This window comes from Pseudoliparis swirei, chromosome 12, assembly GCF_029220125.1.
Source record: "Pseudoliparis swirei isolate HS2019 ecotype Mariana Trench chromosome 12, NWPU_hadal_v1, whole genome shotgun sequence".
Taxonomy (NCBI): Eukaryota; Metazoa; Chordata; class Actinopteri; order Perciformes; family Liparidae; genus Pseudoliparis; species Pseudoliparis swirei.
Genome location: NC_079399.1, coordinates 3,544,773 through 3,564,100, shown reverse-complemented (window position 1 = coordinate 3,564,100; position 19,328 = coordinate 3,544,773).

Here is a 19,328-nt window from a genome sequence, read left to right as displayed (position 1 = left end):
ATACTCCACTATACTTCACTATATTCCACTATACTCCACTATATTCCACTATACTCCACTATACTCCACTATACTTCACTATACTCCACTATATTCCACTATACTCCACTATACTTCACTATACTCCACTATACTCCACTATACTTCACTATACTCCACTATACTTCACTATACTTCACTATACTCCACTATACTTCACTATACTCACTATACTCACCCACCCACTATACTCACCATACTTCACTATACTCCACTATACTCACCATACTCACCATACTCACTCCACTCCACATACTCCACTATACTCACTATACTTCACTATACTCACTATACTCCACTATACTCACTATACTTCACTATACCCACCATACTCACTATACTTCACCCACCCACCATACTCCACTATACTCACTATACTCACTATACTTCACTCCACCCAACATACCCACTATACTTCACTATACTCCACTATACTCCACTATACTTCACTATACTCCACTATACTTCACTATACTTCACTATACTTCACTCCACTCCAATATACTCCACTATACTTCACTATACTTCACTATACTCCACTATACTTCACTATACTCCACTATACTCCACTATACTTCACTATACTCCACTATACTTCACTATACTTCACTATACTTCACTCCACTATACTCCACTATACTTCACTATACTCCACTATACTTCACTATACTCCACCATACTCCACTCTACTTCACTATACTTCACTCCACTCCACTATACTCCACTATACTCCACTATACTCCACTATACTCCACTATACTCCACTATACTCCACTATACTCCACTATACTCCACTATACTCCACTATACTCAACTATACTCCACTATACTCCACTATACTCCACTATACTCACTATACTCACTATACTCCACTATACTCCACTATACTTCACTATACTCCACTATACTCCACTATACTTCACTATATTCCACTATACTCCACTATACTCCACTATACTCCACTATACTCCACTATACTCCACTATACTCCACTATACTTCACTATACTTCACTATACTTCAGTATACTTCACTATACTCCACTATACTCCACTATACTCCACTATACTTCACTATATTTCACTACACTTCACTATACTCCACTATACTTCACTATACTCCACTATACTCCACTATACTCCACTTTGCTCCACTATACTCCCCCCCCCCCCCCCCCCCCCCGCCGTTGTTTTACTAAGGCTGGCAACTGTGTGAACTGTGTGCGGGGTGTAACTCCTGCTTGTGGGGATGAGGACCGGAGGGCTGACGTCCTGCTGCTCTGAGTCGTTACATCGTGACTTCATCCTCTGATTATAGAGGAGGAGAAAATCCACAAGAATGCACAAAGTCGTCCGTTTTAGGGAAGAGATGGGGGGGGGGGGCCGACGCTGGATAGAAGGAAGGAGAAGAAGATGAGGATGAAGAAGGAGAAGGAAGAGGAGGAGGAGGAGAAGAAGAAGGAGGAGGAGAGAAAGAATGGAAGAAGAATAAGAAAAAGGAGAAGGAGGAGGAGGAGAAGAATAAATGAAGAAGGAGGAGGAGACCATCGTCTCTCAGAAGTCTAAAGTGGTCCAGTTGAACTCTCTCTGGTCGACCACACGCTCATGAACTGCTGAGCAACAGAGAAACAGAGCTGTTCTTTTCTTTGTGCCCCCCCCCTCTGTTTTATAACGTTTCTTCTAGCTGTATCTCACGACCTTCACTCAGTGTGTTTACATGATGGTATAATTCGAATCTTGCTTTAGTCGGACTATGCTATCTTTTGGGGGATCTGCTATTATCCCAATATACATGGCAGTGAGTAATTCGAATCATTGGCCTTTGAAAGCATGTCATATCCGATACGATAGGTGGCGCTGTTTTCATTACAACTCGTGGTGATACAGCCATTTCCGCTTGACCTCTTCACCACGACCAACAACAACCAACAACAACAACATCAACATTTCAATACATTAAGCATAAATTCTGTCTGCTCTTCGGTCCAGAAATGTGTGGTGGCTCTTGTGTTCTCCATCGCGTTGTTTGTTTGTTTTCAGCCGGCCAGGCTCCCGGCAGTGACAACTTATCGTCTCTTTCCACTTCCGGGTCACGACATGGGAGGGAGGGAGGAGGGCGGGAGGGAGGAGGGAGGGAGGAGGGAGGAGGGAGGGAGGAGGGCGGCGGGATCTCAAGCATGCGCAAAGACGCAAAGTCCAGTTCCTCATCCAATTCACCATTACATGCCGCGATAGTCGAATTATCAACCGGATCGGATCGAGTTATCCAGGGTGTTAATCGGATCGTAGTCGGACCGCACATAGTCCAACATGTTTACATGAAACGGATAATTAGATTTCAGTCCGACTAAGCCAGTTATTCGAATGCATGTAAACACGGTCACTGTGTCTTCTCTTCTTTCTTTACACAGTGTGATTCTTTATGTCACCAGGTGAGAGGAAGAGACACCTGGGGACCGGCTGGCTCTCATGTCCACACCTGACCGCCCCCCCCCCCCCCCCCCCCCCCACACACACACACACACACACACACACAGACACACACACCCTCTCCCAAAAGCTTTCCTTCCTACTGTTGAGGAAACTCAAATGAGCTACTGCAGCGATGCTTAGTCTCTCTCAGACACACACACACACACACATCCACACACATACATACACACACACACATCCACACACACACACACATACACACAAACATACACACATCCACAGAAACACACGTACATACACACACACAGACACACATACATACACACACATGTACATAAACACATACAAACACACACGTACACACCCACACACACACACACAGCTCTACCGCAAGCTCTGAAAATTGGTGAGATTCAAAGGTGATTAAAGTAATCAAAGTGAACTGAGGTTATTGAGAATAGGGGAGGGGGGAGAGTGGGGGAGAGAGGGGCGCGGGGGGGGGGGGAGGGATCATCTAAAACTTGTGGCCGGGAGCGAAGCCAGCGGTGGAAAAAATAAAATAAAAAACTGTGACGGGACGGAGAGAAAAGGATGATTCCCGGTGGTCACATGTGTCACGGCTCACATATGACTGATACTACAATTACCCCCCCCCCCCCCCCATCCCATAAATACGAGCCTCGCATCATGTGCTTCTGCTTTAGCGAGCAGCAGCGCGGCGTCCGGGAGGCGACGCGTCCCCGTCCTCTCGTCTCTCAGGACGAGTGTTGACAGAAGGGGGAGGTCTCACTCGGACTGATTACTAAACAACGCTTAATCGCCGCGGAAAAAAAGAAAACGAAAACAGCGGCGTCTAAAAAAAATCAAGCGTCCGATAAACACACGAGCCGGTAGGGGGGGGGGGGCTTTGATACGGAGAGGCCGGTCCGTAGGTGGCCGACCACGAGGCCGAGGTTTGGAGCGGAGAGGACTTTTGGTTTAGAGAAGGACTCGAAGGTCTCAGCTGGAAACAAACAAATGTTGGCAATCAAAGAGAGCCTCATTCCACTGGGGGGGGGGGGGGGGTTCTGAGTGCTCCTCGGCTCTCTCCGTTCGGGCCATTGTCTGCTTTTTACAATTTGGGTTTACCGCTTGAGCGTCCTCACGAGTTCACGTCCTGAACGCCGGTTGACAGTGAAAACTGTCCAGAGGTTGCGTAAAGAAATTATATTTTATTATTATTTGGCCCGTTGTGGAACCTTCCATCTCGGTTATGATCGGTTGAAGGTTCTCGGGGAATTGAACCCAGTTTTTTGAGCGGTTTGGAGAACACGACACGTTTTCAATGAACTCTGAATAAACAAGTTATAATATGTTCATAAATAGATCATTTAGGCTGTTGTGTTGTGTTCTTAAGACGACTTCTGTTTGTGTGTTTGACAGTGTTTCGCAGAACACTGGCCCTTTAAGAGTAGGCACCCTTAAAGGGCCAGTGTTATGTTTATGGCTTTTGTTAAACATCATCTTCACGTGACAATGTTTCGCAGGAAACTGGCCCTTTAAGAGTGCTTACTCTTAAAAGGCTAGTGTGTAAGATTCAGCGTGATTCATCGGCACGAATGGAAAAATAATAATCCTAACAATGTTTTGTATTAGTGTATATTCTCCCGTGACATTGTGTGTGTGTGTGTGTTACCTGAAGATGAGTCCTTCATATCTGCGTATAATCCGGTCCTCTTCCTACCCAGGACAGACCAACCAAACACCGGCTCCATGACCTCCAGGCCACCGTAGTTCTTCCACAGAGGAAGAAGAAGGGGTGGAGTCAGTCCCGGCGTGTACACACTCGCCACGCGGACGCCACTTCCACGGAGTCCAGATTCATCGTTCACCCGCCGAGGCCCGACGCCGGCTCTGCAGGAGGCCTATCGCCCTTTTTTCCTTGTGCCACCCTCGTTCTTCCCACTCGGAGGAGCAGCGCGGGGCGGAGCGTCAACTCGGCTGCAATCTGCCGCCTCGCCACTAGGTGTCACTAAATCCCCCCCCCCCCCCCCACACACACACACACACTGCTCCTTTCAGATGGAGCTGGCCCTTGAGCTGTCCAGGTTGTCTGTGAACTTCACTGCTGGTGTTCAGGAACAGTGCGGCGGGGTTGAAGGTGTTGATCATAATGTATATTTATGCATCTCCAGAATAATAAGTGGTAAAGTACGAGCGGTCCGAAAACGAGTCCCGGTCCGGCCCTGACTTTATAAAAAAGGGGGTGGAGTCATGTTTTAAAAACAAAAACAAAAAAAATCACTCCCAAGCAGGAAGAGGCCTACCAACAGGGGGGGGGGGGGGTCCAACGAGAGCCAGCCGGGGCCACATGGATGAGCACGGCCCGGTGAGCCAGACAGTTACGGATCGCTTGCTTTTAATTAGCGGCTTCGACGTCGCAGTCCGCGTGGAGGGCCGCTGAGCCCACCGCAAACGCATGGAAGATGTGACAGTTCCCCCCCCCCCCCCCGACACACACACCCCACACACACACACACACACCCCTCTGGGAGACACGGCCCGGGGGGAAAGGAGCTGCAGCGTCTCCAGAACTCAACACAATGCCCGATGTGCGCGCCAGACCCGCCGCGGCAATTAGCTCCTCAGGTTCCCCCTCGCTCTCCACTCCTCTGCCTTCTCTCTTTTCTTTCTTTCTTTTTTTTAATGTCGGAGCTTGGAAAAGGCTCAAAGTAATCAAGTCAAGAAAAGTTTATTCTATTTAGAATTCCATCTGGTTCCAGGGGGGGGGGGGGGGTGGCTAATTTTAGCGGCATGCAGCGAGGCTACATGTACCATCCTACTTAGAGAGCCGTGGTGGTGGTGGTGTGGGGGGGGGGGGGTGATGGGGGGGGGCTCAGCGCAGACACCCAGGCTCCTCGGCAACAGACTGGCCGACTGGTGTTTCTAAACACTGCCGTAGCCGTTCCCCCATCACTCAGCACGGCTTGTGCTCCAGCGAAATGTGTCCCTCTGGCACTCACCACAGGATCCGAGGCTCCTTCACCCCCCACACACACACACACACACTTCCTTCTCATGTTCTCTTTCCTCATCACCCCTTCTTCTTCTTCTTCTTCTGTTCCTCTCCGTATCGGTAACTTTTACTGCGTTCCGGTGGTCGAGCGTCACCTCGGCCGCGTTACAAGCTGCGGCGGCGGCGGCGCAGGAGGAGGAGGAGGAGGCCGCTGATTGGCCGAGAGGCCCTCGAGATGACCTCAGATTGGCGACGCAGTCGGCTGCGTATATATACTGTACATACATATATATATATGTATGTATATATATATATATGTATATATATATATGTATATATATGTATATATATATATGTATATATATATGTATATATATATATATATATATATATATATATATATATATGTATGTATATATATATGTATATATATATATATATATATGTATGTATATATATATGTATGTATTATATATGTATATATATATATGTATATATATACATATATATGTGTATATATATATGTATGTATATATATATATGTATATATATATATATATGTATATATATATATATACATATATATATATATATATATGCGCATGCATTCGTTTAACAAGCGTGGACGGAGCGGGGACAAAGCGACGTCTGCAGGGCACCGAACGTGCACGTGATTGATTGATTTTGATTGATTGATTGATTGATTTCTGTGCGTAAAGTTCCATCATGCATCGCGCTAATATTCCACCTGCACGAACGGTGCTTCTCATTCAGGTGGCCTCAAAGTGAGGTCCGCGGACCGTGGACACGTCGGCCCCCCCCTCCTCCTCCTCCTCCTTCTCCTCCTCCTCCTCCTCCTCCTCCTCCTCCTCCTCCTCCTCCTCCTCTCATGGAGCGGGAATAGAGGCCGGCTTGTCCTCTGTATGTGTGTGTGTGTGTGTGTGTGTGTGTGTGTGTGTGTGTGGGGGGGGAGTCCTTCTTCACGCCTAGCTGTAGAAATGTGAGAGAGCTTATATACGAGCTCTGTGGGACCCGAGGAGTCCAGTAGTGATTCAAACCGGTGAAGAATAACACACCCTCACCTACTAAGTACCGTTTGGGCTAATATTTTCTCTTTGGAAAGAAACCTCCACCCCTCCACCCCTCCACCCCCCCCCCCCCTCCTCTCTGGTCGGAGGCCTGATTTGTTACCCTCTCTGGACGCTCATTTGTCATTTGCACATGCGCATACGTCAGCATTTTTTTCCTAAAAAGCCCTGAATCCCCATTGGCCATAAGTAGATGTTTCTGGTTTCCACTCATTTGAATTTAGGGTGTTTTGATGGGTCAGGGACCAGAGGCCTTTATTAGACACCTCCATAATTAACAATATAGTGAAAACATCACCGTTATATTTGTGCACTGAGGAATAATAGTCACGATTAAAAGCGTGTAACTTATAAAAGTGTGCAGATAAAAAATAATACGAATAAAACATTAATTTATCCTGAATGCCTGCAGTTGTTCCTTCATTTTCATTATTTTTTTTAACCCTCCCCCGAGGAAAAAAAAAAAGTATGGATTGGTCATCATAAAATATGGTGTTATTAATCTCTGTCTGTGTAGTCTTAACAAATGAAGGCTGCGATCATATGGAAACAATCTGGGCCCCTCGGCCCCCGAAGAGAGACAGAAAACAGAGCCAAATGAAGAACATCCTTTCTCTTAAGACCCGTAATTTGTTTTTATTACCTATTAGGTGAAACACCTCATTCATCACTGTCACGGCCTCACAGAATGATAGCTGTCCCGCATGTAAATCAGCTAATGCGATGTATGGTTCAGAATTAAGTGGGCTCGTTCTCATGAAGCCTCCCCTCTGTGGGCGCAGTGACCCGGCGGAGCCACCCACGACCACACGGGCTCCTTTCACGGGGGAAGAAAAAAGAGAGAACACTTAAAAAACAGAACTGATTAAGCACAGACCCGAACTGTGTTTCTGCACCAGGGACACGGCCCTGTGCGGGCGTGCACGCGCGCGTGTGTGTGTGTGTACGTGTGCTACAAATCGAGGAATTAACGCTGAATAATATTAAAAGGCACACCAAAAAAAGGCTGATGAATCGAGAATAATCTCAAACTTCTCACTCTCTTGTTTTTGCATTTTAAGTAATTGAATGCCTGGATTAAATAAATATATATATATATATTTGTATATGTATTTATATATCTAAATATGAATACATGTATATATATAAATATAAATGTATATATATTTTATATATATATATATAAATATATGTATATATAAATATATATTTAAAGACAACATTATATATAGATAAAGTTCTTTATTTTCTGTAATGCAATTAAAAAAACAAAAATGTCATGCATTCTGGATTCATTACAAATCAACTGAAATATTGCAAGCCTTTTATTCTTTTAATATTTAATAATTTTTTAATTGCATTACAGAAAATAAAGAACTTTATCACAATATTCTAATTTTCTGAGACAGTCCTGTATATATATATATATTCTTATTTATTTAGATCCCTTTTTCTACATTATCTCAACATCTTATTGCTAATACAACCTCTGGAATAAACATGTGACCTATTTAACCACCCAGCTGCAGAACCACATATTATAATCAATAAAAACATTATGTATTCAGTATATTGTAGAGTCTATGTCTGTCAGGTAATAACTCGCAGCTTCATATGACGTGTGTCAATATATTTTTTTCTTTCTGCGCTTTACTTTAAAAAACATGCCATGTCGTCGTGGAGGATCTAGTCTTTTTTTAAAATTATTATTTCTATTTTTTTTGTTTACGATGTCTTTTATTCTCTACGCTCAGCGCAACGCGCCGTCAGCCGCGGCGCAGGCGCGCTGAGTGACAGGTCGCGTCTCGCGCGGCGCCAAGTCACACAACTCCCACGACGTGACACGGAACCGTCCAACACTACCGTGGAGCAATATATATGTATATGTGTGGGGGGGGGGGGGGGGGGGACCACACACTCTTTATGACGGCCAGTAAAACGTCCCGAAGACGCGCACTTTCTGCCCGGTCTGCGTCGAACAATAGCGGGATTGTGCCGCTCCTCCTCTCCTCCTCTCCTCTCTCTCTCCCTCTTTTTTCTTCCTTTTTTTTTCTCGGGGACCTATTATTTTTCTAGCATTTGTTATTCTCACTTAAAGCTACAGGGCTGGCTCCACGAAGCGGGGCCGCGGCGGCGTCTCAGAACCGAAAGGCCCTTTCTCGGGCCAGGAAAAACCCGAAGGAGCCAGACGAATAAAACACACACACACACGAGAAAAAAAAAGCGCCGACGCCGCGCGTGGGTTTCCCAATCTGGTTCCTGTCAGGGGGGGGGGGGGAAGACATCAAGGGAACACCCGCCACGCAATCTCCAAGCCCCCCCCCCCCCCTCCATCTCTCCCCACCCTTCAAGCGGCACGTCTTACAGATGACTGAACCGTCGCCAAACGCTCCCCAAAATGCTCCTTTTTTCTTCTCCTTCTTCTTTTTCTCTCTCCTCCATCTCTCCATCTCTCTTTCTCTCCATCTCTCTCTTGACTTCCCCGTCTCGTGTCTCCGCGCGTGGAGCCAGACCCACGCGGATCGGGATCAGTTGAGGATGAGATGATAATGAGCCTGTCAGTTTCGATCGCGCGACGTGATGAAGTGAGAAACAGGAGATATAATAAACAGAAACGGAATCGAGCGCTTCTGATTGGACGCGCGCGCGGGATTGAATCCGGCGGTGGCGGCGGCGGCTCCACACACACACACACACACACACACACACACACACACACACACACACACACACACACACACACACACACACACACACACACACACACACACACAGAGAGAGAGAGAGAGAGAGAAACTGCGCGCGCGGAGAGACCGTTACGCATGTCTGCGCCTCGCCGGGCACCAAACACGCTGGGCCGAAGCGCATTGCTGCACATGATTACACAATTCCACATTCAACACGCAGACGTGTGCGCCATGTCGCTGTTTAACTTGGAGCTGCGCGCGCGCCAAATGATTCGTGTCACACATCTTTTTTTCCAGAGGGGGAAACTTCTTGGAGACTTTTTTTTTTACCCCAAAAAGCCTCCTCACGTCTCCACTCCCACCTGAGCTGAAGCGGGTCTGTGGTCTCGGAGACCCGGGATCGTGCGCCACTGTAACCGGGAGCCGCGCAGCTCTGCGCCTCCTTGTCACGTCGGCCGCCGCCGCCGCGCAGCTGATGCGCGGCGCGCTGATTCCTGGCGCGCTGCGCCGCGCCTGGGTTTGTTTAACCCGGCGGATCAACCTTCAGACGGGAGCACGTGCGCAGGTAATGGCTCCCACATGAGGGGCCGGCGGTGGAAGCTGCAGACTACAGGAACACAAGGGAAGTGTTACGAGAGACAGCAAATAAAGGAAGCGCCGCAGAGCCCCCCCCCCCCCATCCTCTGGTTCAATGAAAGTCTTTTATTTTGAAAAACATTGATGTAGACCTTTAAACACAATCCGCACACCGGCTTCAGGGTCGAGCCGGATGGTGGATGGACCCGGCTTCAGGGTCCGGACCTGCGGGTCTGGAGGAGCCGCATCACGCGGGAACTAACTGATGTGTTCCAGCTCGCGCGCATTCATCCACAAGGCAAACAAATACACGTGGTGGTGGTGGTCGTGGTGGTCGTGGTGGTGGTGGGGGGGGGGCATCTTTGGCAGGAGCCGACGCACGGCCACCCATGGAGGCCACGAGGGCCTCGGAATGACGGAAATAAACAACAACAACAACAACAACAACAGCTCCCCGAGGACACCAACGAGGAGTCGCATGCGCACGCAGCTTTTCATATTCTCAGCCAATGAGCTGTTTCAGTCTAACATTATTCATCTCCTTCACACTATAGTTTTACAAGTAGGGCCCATGCAGGATAGGGCCCAGAGGGGCGATATGGGGGAGGGGAGGAGGGGTGGGGGGGGGTCAAGCCAAACTCTGCACCTGGCCGTCTGGCCGCCATGTCTCTTTTTCCTGTTTCCTGTTTCTTTTCAATTCTTTCTTTCTTTCTTCCTTGTGCAGGTCCGAGGGGCCTCGCCGCCCCGCAGCCACCTGGGGCCGGCAGGTTGTGTGTGTGTGGGGGGGCCTCTGGAACATGTCCGCGCGCTCATTACTCTGCCGCCTCTGGTTAGCGCGTGCAGCTTCTCACCTGGCGCACACCGCCGCGTGACAGCGGGACAGAGGCGCACTGAGGGGCCACGGGGCCGCAGGTGTGTTGTTATTAGCAGGTCGTTGTTTTCTGAGTAAGATATATATAAAGTATTATTCCTTATTGGAGGCTGATTATGTATTTCATTCATGCATCACGTCATAATTAAAACGCTCAGGTGATTTCTTACTTCCTACATTTCTTTTTGTATATCATTCAATTTCCTTTATGAGATTATTAGAATATTAATAAAAAGGTAAAATCCACATTTTGTGTGTATTTCTGTATACTTGAGAAGTCTTTTTACTCTGAGATTGAATTAAAAAAGCATTTTAACCCTTTAGATCACTTCCCTGACATGCACCTACTTTAATATATGTGGTATAAAATAATAATAATAATAATAAAATACATTCTAGTATAGCACATGTTTTTCTGGTCCAATCATATGAAAATGATTTGATTAAAATCCCTCTAATATAAAGAAGCTCTAATTTATGAATTAGGAATTATGCCTTGTTACAAATAATATATATAATTTATATATAATATATGTTGTCTGAATGTTCTTTATTGTTGTTGTGAACTGTTTGCACTTTATTACCTCATCATATTATTACCTCATCATTTTATTACCTCATCACTTTATTACATCATCATTTTATTACCTCATCATTTTATCACCTCATCACTTTATTACCTCATCACTTTATTACTATTATTCACTTAATGCCGAACAAAAAGAGACAAACATAATTGAGATTTTCTGTATGTTCAACATTGGAAAATTGACAAAAAAGATGAATTTGACTTTGATATTATTTGTTAATCTTACTTTAAGGATCATTTCAGGCTCTTCATGTCTTCATGATATTTAATACATTGCTTTATGGCACATTTTCTATCATTAAGAAAGTAACTTAATTACATTTACTGAGCTTATCTATCATGTTAATGTCCCTGTATTTCATTTCAATACTTAAACTCTACATTCCAGAAGTACATATACACATATTTAATAAATGTGACCAGCGACAGTTATAGATGGAGACTCTATCTCTCATCAAACATGCTCGTCTCTCCCTCTGAGCTCATGCCCCGGGAAGGTTATCGATCAGGAAGCTGCTCCTGATAACTGATCTGGGACCTGATCAGAGTGCTTCCTCCTCCAGCACTCCCGCGGTCGGCCACTTGGGGGCGCTGTGCAGGGCCGATGCTGCAGATCTTGACCTAGGAGGAGGAGAGAGAGAAAGTCTGACCAGTGGGTTCCTCCTCCTCCTCCTCCTCCTCCTGGTGGGCGAAGCCCGGTTGAGTCTGACGGTGTGTCGCCCAAAGTACACAAACACATCTGGAATGCCCCCCCCCTCCGAGAAAACACACTCACATTTCAGCACATTTCAAGTGTACATAATAATTAGTCTGACCGCTCTTTTTCTCGCCTTCCTTCCTCCTCCTCCTTCCTCCTCCTCCTTCTTCTTCCTCCTTCTTCTTCTTCCTCCTCCTTCTCCTTCTTCTTCCTCCTCCTTCCTCCGTCTTCTTCATCATTATTCTTCTTCCTCCTCCTTCATTCCCTCCTTTTCTTCCTCCTCCTCCTTCTTCTCCTTCTTCCTCCGTCTTCTTCATCCTTCTTCTTCTTCCTCCTCCTCCCCCTTCTTCCTCCTCCTTCTTCTTCTTCCTCATTCTTCCTCATCCTTCCTCCTCCTTCACCCCCTCCTTTTCCTCCTCCTTCCTCCTCTTCCTCCTCCTTCTTCTTCCTCCTCCTCCTTCTCCTTCTTCCTCCGTCTTCTTCCTCCTCCTCCTTCATCCTCCTACTTCCTCCTCCTTCTTCTTCTTCCTCCTCCTCCTCCTCTTTCTTCTCCTTCCTCCTCTTCCTCCCCCGTGCAGGGTGTTTTTTTATTTATTAGGATGTCTGTGATGTATGGAAGCCCGTTTCCGCCACTGTGATAAAAAAAATTAAGATCCTGTAAGTCATAATTATGAGATACTATCTCATAATTATGACTTAACTATCTCATAATTTCGACTTACTATCTCATAATTATGAGATACTATCTCATTATTTCGACTTACTATCTCATAATTATGAGATGCTAAGTCCTAATTATGAGATACTATCTCATTATTATGACTTAACTATCTCATAATTTCGACTTACTATCTCATAATTATGAGATACTATCTCATTATTTCGACTTACTATCTCATAATTATGACTTAGCATCTCATAATTATGAGATAGTAAGTCGAAATTATGAGATAGTATCTCATAATTATGAGATAGTAAGTCGAAATTATGAGATAGTTAAGTCATAATTATGAGATAGTATCTCATAATTATGACTTACAGGATGTTAATTTTTTTTTCACAGTGGCGGAAACGGGCTTCCATAGTGATGCATATTAAAAACTTCTGATAAAAAGCTTCACATCATCTAAACCTGAGATGCGAGTCGAACGCTGAGCATGTGACGACTTCTTAACCTCGGCCTGTGAGTGTGTGTGAGTGTGTGTGTGTGTGTGAGTGTGTCTGAGTGTGTGTATAAGTGTGAGTGTGTGTGAATGTGTGTGTAAGTGTGAGTGAGTGTGTCTGAGTGTGTGTATAAGTGTGAGTGTGTCGGGGATTAGAAGGGCTGCTTATTATTGAATGGCCTGTGTGAGGTTCCTGCAGCAGGAGGAGGAGGAGGAGGAGGAGGACATCTATTAGGAGGTTAGCAAAACACCATCAGCTAATACGACCTGTAATTACACGGCAGGAGGAGCATGAGGAGGCGCATGGAAACAATCCCACGAGCAAACACTGCAGCGTGTGTGTGTGTGTGTACATTTATCAACCCGCGTATACGGGTGAGTGAGTGCACGTGTGTGTGTGTGTGTGTGTGTGTGTGTGTGTGTGTGTGGACGTTGGCCTCCTCACACAGATTGGGTGGTGTGCGAACTGTCAAGTTTGGAGTGCGCACGGGGGTGGAGGAGTGGAGGGGTGGAGGGATGGAGAGATGGAGGGGTGGAGGGGTGGAGGGGTGGAGGAGTGGAGGAGTAGAGGGATGGAGGAGTGGAGGGGTGGAGGGGTGGAGGGATGGAGAGATGGAGGGGTGGAGGAGTGGAGGGGTGGAGGAGTGGAGGAGTGGAGGGGTGGAGAGATGGAGGAGTGGAGGAGTGGAGGGGTGGAGGGGTGGAGGAGGAGTGAAGCTCTCTCCACATCTGGAGGGAATTTATTGTATAATTCGTCTATTATTGCCGTGGTCTGCGCTGAAGGAGCACGCACACAATCACCCTCCACTCCGAGAGGCCTCACTAGTGGCCCCCGGCCTCCACTAGTGGCCCAGGCCTCACTAGTGGCCCGGGCCTCCACTAGTGGCCCAGGCCTCCACTAGTGGCCCAGGCCTCCACTAGTGGCCCAGGCCTCCACTAGTGGCCCAGGCCTCACTAGTGGCCCGGGCCTCCACTAGTGGCCCAGGCCTCCACTAGTGGCCCAGGCCTCCACTAGTGGCCCAGGCCTCCACTAGTGGCCCAGGCCTCCACTAGTGGCCCAGGCCTCCACTAGTGGCCCCCGGCCTCCACTAGTGGCCCAGGCCTCCACTAGTGGCCCAGGCCTCCACTAGTGGCCCCCGGCCTCCACTAGTGGCCCAGGCCTCCACTAGTGGCCCAGGCCTCACTAGTGGCCCCAGGCCTCCACTAGTGGCCCAGGCCTCACTAGTGGCCCAGGCCTCCACTAGTGGCCCCCGGCCTCCACTAGTGGCCCAGGCCTCACTAGTGGCCCAGGCCTCCACTAGTGGCCCAGGCCTCACTAGTGGCCCAGGCCTCACTAGTGGCCCAGGCCTCCACTAGTGGACCCCGGCCTCCACTAGTGGCCCCCGGCCTCCACTAATAAACTGAGGAGGAGGTGGAGAGGAGAACTCATCTGAGGGTATCATCCTCCTCCTCCTCCTCCTCCTCCTCCTCCTCCTCCTCCTCCTCCTCCTCTCTCACGGGACAGCAGAGTTCATGATGACTCACGGTGACGCCACGCTGACCTCAGGTCAGTTAGATCGGCTTTAAGGACGCATGAGCAGTTACACTGAATATTATGAACTGAACTATTTCATGTTTCTCCTCCTTCACCATTTATTCCCCTTATTTTCTCTTCTTTCTTCTCTGTCTCCTCCTCCTCATTCTTCTCCTCGTTCTCCTCCTCTTTCTTCTCCTCCTTCTCATTCTTCTTCTTCCTCTTCTTCTCCTCCTTCTTCTTCTCCTCCTCCTCATTCTTATCCTCCTCCTTCTCCCTCTTCTCCTTTCTCTCCTTCTCCTCCTTCTTCTCCAACAATATTTTTTTCATCCAATACTGTAAATCTGATTATTTAAAATAAATGTACCGTGAACCGGAGGTCTGCGAATAACTTCACTATTGATTATTCTGCTTTTAAAAATAAATAATGCAAAAATAGATGTATTTTTTAATATGACAAAAGTGTATGCTCATCTATACATTTCAAATAAATGTAAAAAATCAAATTCCAGGAGCTGCAACCAGAAAAAGTTTGATTCACTTTTGCAAAAAAAATAGTGTAGCGTCAACAAGAATCTTTTTGTTTTTTAAATGAATCAATGGAACAACCGCCCCCCCCCCCCCCACGTGACCGTTCATACCGTTATCTACACGCGTGTTCCGTGTGAAGGACCCAGCGTGGGGCGTTGAGTAGGTGCGCGAGCGAAGCCGCGTGATTGGTTGACGAGGTGACGTCGTTTCGTGTCCATTAGCTCGCGTCGTTAAAAATAAAAAAACGTATAAAAAACACACCTCGTGTTTTCCACGTCGGCCTCTAGGAATAGAAACCGGGAGGCGGCGAGCGAGAAGACTTTACCAGAGGAAAAGTAGAGCTCAGGCGGGGCAGCAGCCCGGAATGACCCGCGTGTGTGTGTGTGTGTGTGTGTGTGTGTGTGTGTGTGATTTAGTGAGCTCCTCACAGTGCACGGCGAGGAGCTCGTAACCCGCAACAATAAAGCGCTTCCCTTCCAAGCCTCCCGGCGGTGACCTCCGCTGAGAGTTGAGGGTTCAAGTAACTACACGTGTCGGGGTCGTGACCTTTCACCCCCCCCTCGGTGTCTCGGCCTCTTGCTCTCTCCGTGCCTTTTAACCCTCTGTTAACCTCTCCACACACACACACAGACTTCAGCTACTCCCTCCTCATGCCACTCTGGGTCTCTCCGTTTCATAATGTTTTTTATTTACTTTTATTTTGAAGTGTAATCAAAGGATCTGCATTCTGCAGGCGACACACACACACACACACACGTGCGTCATGGGCCATGACTCGTGTTTTGTTTCTCTCAAGGTGAGCTCATACCTGACCGCCCTGTTTACAGTAGCTCGTGTCTGTTCGAGCCCGTCACATTTTATTTGAATAAACTTTTATTCTTTCTTTTTAACTGTGAAGACCTTTTTTTATCGACCGGCGGGCGTAAAAAAACACATACAAAATTCGAAATACTTCAAATATTTCTGTCTCGGGCTTTTATTGTGAAAGGGGAGAACAGCATTCCAGCTCCTTCCTTCTCCACGCAGGTGTGTGGAGGACAAAGGGTGAAGCCGTCACTCAGGTGAACTCATTAGAATAATAACAGCTGTGGTGTGTGGCTTTGTGTGTGTGTTGTGTGTTGTTAGTTTGCTGTTAATGTGTGTACGGAGCAGTGTGTCTGGTATTTGCTGCTGTTGTGAAAGTTGTAAAGATTAATAAAGTCTTTGTTTGGGATATTAAGCTCCACTTATTAATCCTCACTGTGCACAACTTGCACAGGAAAATATAAATTATATATATATATACATATATAATAAAATATAAATAAAGACCCTGAACCGGGGAAAAAATGACACGATTTAGTTTTTAATTTTATTGTTGAATACCAAAACAAACAATAAGGAAATAAAAATATGCACACAGAATAAAATTAATTAAAAAGTAAAATAAAGAAAATAAAGAAAATGAAGAAGAAAAAAAGAAATTAAACAAATTAAAAAAGTAAAATGTATAAACATCAATTTAAAAAAATTATAAAAAATGTAACTAATAAAATAAAAAATGTATATGAACACGCAAATGAATCCCATGGAGAAAGAGAATGTGCGTGAAGGCCTTTCAGATGAGATGTTCAGTCTCACCCTGTCGTCTGCACCTGAAATACAAAGCTACTAGCTGGTTAGCTTAGCTTAGCATAAAGTCTGGGAACAACAGGAAACCGTTAGCCGGTTTTATTTTTGGTGACGCTGTGTTTACCGCTAAGCCCATAATGCAGCCTTTTGTTGCATCGCAGTCTGTAACGCGATAGCTCCTTCGTTAGCGAGCTACTTCCTGTTTCACAACACGACCGCAGTGTTATGTCTGGCCCGCGAGGTGTTGAGTCTGACCCCCCCCCCCCCCCCCCGCAGTATTTACCAATATTGTAAATAGCTGGGATGGAGTGAGTATTGGATCAGGAATGTGTTGTGGCAGATCTCCACCCACTGATAATGTAGGGAGGTTTTCTTCCCCCCCGCCCCCCCAAAGTGGTTTTGCCCACTTGTTTTTCTCCTGTTGCAATGCTCGTTCACTCTTCCAGTAACTGTGTGTGTGTGTGTGTGTGTTTAAGGAGTCTTGTTTGTATCCCGGTTGTTGTGTTTGTCGTCGTTCTGAACAACCTTCGGGTCGTGAGTGAAGTCAGAGAACACAACGAGGTCTGGCGCTCATTTTGCGACCTTCTGGTCGTCTCCCCCCTCCCCCCACTCACCCCTCTCACCCCTTATTCAAGCTGCTGTTGTAAAGGTTGTAAAGAGTAATAAAGTCTATTAAGTCTACACTTTGGTGATAATCCTTATTAACTAAATCCACTGTGCACAACTTGATTGAGCTCAGAAAAAATAAAAATAAAAAATATATATATTTGTATAATAAAATATAAATAAAGAATATGAATACGAATAAAATGAAATAAATAAATAAAATAAATAACATTTTTTTAAATAAATAAAATAAATGAACTAAATAAAATAAATAAAATAAAATAAATAAAATAAATAAAATAAATAAAATAAATAAAATAAATAAAATAAATAAAATAAAATAAATAAAATAAAAACAGCATCTGATATTTGTGTAGAACTGAATTAAAGATTGCCCTTTAACTGCTGAAATAATAATAATATTTGATAATTGTGGAAATCAGAATTAAAGTTTGTCCTTTAACTGCTGAAATAATAGTATTCGCGTCCGGCCCGCTGCTAGGATCCAAAATAATACCCTTTCCTCTTTTGTCCGTCCCGATGTGTAACTTCCACAGCTTGGAGATTCGGTGAGAGGAGACCACACGATGAAGGGTGAGACCACAGAGCGAGCGGCACAAGGACAGAACATGTGCAATGAAGTGGACGAGGTCACCCACACACACCCCCCGAAAATCAAGAGACCTCAGAATTAAAGATAATAATTTCTTGCGACCTACTCGCCTCCACAAAAACAACTTGTGCAAGTGTAGATTTGCTTTTTCTCCCCCTCAAAGCAGGTTTGAGTGTACGTTCATTTACTGCTTAGAGACCACATGAGAGGAGGACACTAACAGAAGCCAATTAAAAACGATGGGGGGGGGGGGGGGGCGGGACTACAAGAAAAATGAATGTCACAAAAAGCTGCGGTCACTTGTTTGACACAAAGGGCGAATATTTGTTATTTTTGTCACTTAAAAGGAGGAGGGCGACTTTGTTCTCTGGATAGCGTGGAAACGGGGAGTGGATTGTAAATAACTTTTTATTTGTTCCGCTTTCAGAGGGTCGGGTGACTCAGAAGGCCGATGCAGAACATCACAGAGCACCTGCGCTCAGAAGGTCGTAAAATACACTCGTAAACATCAGTGTGTGTGTGTGTGTGTGTTTTTTTATAGCGCTGTGGCTCTTACACCCTGTCAGATGGTCGGTTAGTCCAGAACTATCTCAACAACTATTGGGGGGATTGCCGTGACATTTGGGGAAGACGTTCATGATCCAGAGGATGAATCCTAATGGCGACGGTGATCCCTGACTTCTCTTCTCACCCCAATAGAAAGTTGACTATCCCTTTGTGTGTGTGTGTGGTATTTTGGATAGAAGACCAATATCCTCGACAAATAAAATGTTTTAAATAAAATTAAATGTATATATATATATATAAATAAAATACAACAAAATATAACAAAATATATATAAATAAAATAAATGAAATAAATGAAATAAATAAAATAAATAAAATGAATAAAATAAATAAAATAAATAAAATAAATAAAATAAATAAAATAAATAAAATAAATAAAAGAAATAAAAGAAATAAAATAAATAAAATAAATAAAAATAGAACAGAACAGAAATAAAGTTTGTCCTTTAACTAATGAATTAATAATAATAATAGTATTCGCCCGCTGCTAGAACCCAAAATGATGCCCTTTCCTCTTTTGTCTGTGTAACTGTGTAAATGAACATATGAAAAATATATAATATTATATAACAAATTTACCAGGATTTTTCAAAAACATTTGGGATTTAATTTTTTTAAAGGACTTTCCAGATCATCCATGACCGTACGAACCCTGCGCTGGCACGAACTGTAAACCGATGTGTACGTTATCCGTCTTCGCCCGTCCCGTCACCGTCACAGAGTCCGACGGGCGTGTCTGCTTAGTGTCGTC